This window comes from Austrofundulus limnaeus, unplaced genomic scaffold, assembly GCF_001266775.1.
Source record: "Austrofundulus limnaeus strain Quisiro unplaced genomic scaffold, Austrofundulus_limnaeus-1.0 Scaffold109, whole genome shotgun sequence".
In the NCBI taxonomy this organism is placed as follows: domain Eukaryota; kingdom Metazoa; phylum Chordata; class Actinopteri; order Cyprinodontiformes; family Rivulidae; genus Austrofundulus; species Austrofundulus limnaeus.
Genome location: NW_013952511.1, coordinates 1521643 through 1524205, shown reverse-complemented (window position 1 = coordinate 1524205; position 2563 = coordinate 1521643).

Sequence of the window (2563 nt, the reverse complement as noted above, 5' to 3'; positions counted from 1 at the left end):
CACGCACACACAACCCTAATGTCTACCCCTTATACCAATAGTTTGCATCTGTGCTTCCTCAGGAGGTCAAGGCGGGTCAACCTTGAGGCCTCAGCATTCCTCATGTAGTTGTGTAATATCCCAGAAACTCATTGTTTCTCATTTTGTTTTCTTAATTCAAACATTTACCCCAAAATTAATACATGTTGGCCTGGAGATGTCTGGAGATGTTTAACTAAACTGTGTCAATAGTTCATGTGCTCAGTGAGAAAGTGTTGACCCACCCTATTCCCCTATTTTTTTTACATTTAGTTTAACTGCTTTCCAGTTTGTAAGTCAGAATTAGAAAAGAAAAATATTGACCCTTCAGAAAGAAATTCTTACTGAGCTAAAATTGGCTGACCAAAACATGCCTCGTGTGTCAAAGTAGTTATGTAAAATACTTAAAACATGTGAAGCAGATTGGTCAACATGTTCATTTGGAAGGTTCATGAAGGAAATCATAATGCAGACTGATCATCACCATATTTCTCATGTAAGACAAAGCTACACATTAAAAACAGAAGTGAAAGGAAGTCTACTGAAACTGTAAAATAAAAAGCAAAGGACAAAATGTGAACATGTGTGGTTTTGTGACACATTACTTAGAACAACTCAGCTGTGGGAGTCCTTTAAGGCTTCACCACTCCCAGTGCAAGTCGCTGAACTCTCAGACAAAATAACAACAGTTCAGAGAATCTGTAGCCCATTTACACCCACACAGTCACAAAACACGCTGGTTTTCAAAGACTTATCATCATTGGAAGCTTCCACTCTGTGGAAATGTGTGAAGTGAAAGTCAGAAAAGTGCTCCTTGTTGGAAAAGTGAAACAGTCATTAAGGGTGGTTCAGATGAATAAAAAAAATGTGCTTGGTAAATTTTAACAGTTTTTTCAGGTCAGTACCACAAGCAGCTCAAAATGTAGTTTTAGTGTTGCACAGTGAAAGTTAAGATTTTTTGATCTGTAGTTTTGGTATGAAAAACTGAGCAAATTGTCATTTTTATGTTTGGAGAATTCAATTTAGAATTAAGTCCCAAAGTTAATCAGTTGTAGATGTACAGTATAACTTTTCATTAGATAATTTGCTAATGGACAATCAGGGTTGACTCCAACAGTTAATGCAAATATTTTAAGCAAATATTTCAGACGAGTCACACTTGAAATTGTGTTGTGAATGACTCTCAGCTACAACCAGACGAAACTGTACACTAGCTATCAAACTGGTTGAATTGTAGACACCTTTGTGTTTTGTAAAGTCAGCTGGCTACAGTGGCCATGTTAAATTAGATTGGCTTCAAAAGTTAATCTGTTGTAGACATATATCCAACAATCATTCCCTGAAAATATTAATAAAATTTTTGCTAACAAAGTTGAATCCAAATAGTTAGTAGCAAAAATTTCAACACAGTGTGGTCTGTAAGCACTCAGAATATGTTTTGGAGATCAGCCTCAACTACTACCACATTGAATTATATATCAATATTTGTCAGTCTGAAAGAGCTACAGTATAACCCTTGTGTTTTTGATGGTCGGTTGGCTGTGGCAGCCATCTTGAAATGAGTCAACTCCAAATGTTAATCAACTGTACATTTAATCAAATTTAATCCCAGTTTCACTAAAATTCATCCTGTGGTTCATTAGATATTTTTCCCGCAGGCAGTAATCAACATTGTGATGTAGAGTTTAAATTAATTCTTTGCATGTCTCTGATACATAAAACTTCCACCTGCCTCATTAACTGACTTCACTTATTTTCTCTTATTTTCTTTGACCTGTGCCTACGCTCAAATCTACTAAAGTTGTTTAAAGGTGAGCAGAAGCTTTTCACACATATACCTGGTAATTTGTGGGGCAGTGTTCAGAGAACAGGTCCTCAGATCACCTGTTACCTCCTGATGTAAGCTAATTGGTTTTCACAAAGGGAAATGGTTTTTACAACACATTCTCATTCAAAATAAGAGTCTCTGCAGCAGTTTCCTGTTTGTAGTGTCATTGTGAATTGAAGAAAATATTCTGTATCAGTGGGTATTGAAACAAGAAACTGCAGTCTAGTGCCATCACTCTAAAATTTTGCATTTGTTAATGCTTTATTTGCATTCCAGCATTTTGAGGTTGTGCAGACTCCTTATAATAACATGTGGGGAAACGTTTTATTGGTGTAACTGTTAATCTGGTCAACAATAAAGGTGAAAATCATTAAACCTAATACTGGAGCAGTTACAATAGTGTTTGACAATAGTTCAATCCCTACCATCAAAAACTTAGTGAGAGAAGTTAAACTTTTTTTATTATTGTGAAGCCTCTTTATCAGATTTTATTAGACTTCAGTATTTTTAAATCATTTTTGTGAAACAGAAAAACTTTTGTAAAATGACTTACTTAAAACTGTTATTTAAGGCATGGCATTGCTTGTAAAAATGGCAATGTCTGACCACTTTTTTGTCAGTTTTAGTCTAAATTCTCTACATAGTGAGAAGTAATAAATGTGGGGTTATTTCAGTCAAACGTAAAAAATAACATACTGATATGGAGGTAAATTTGTG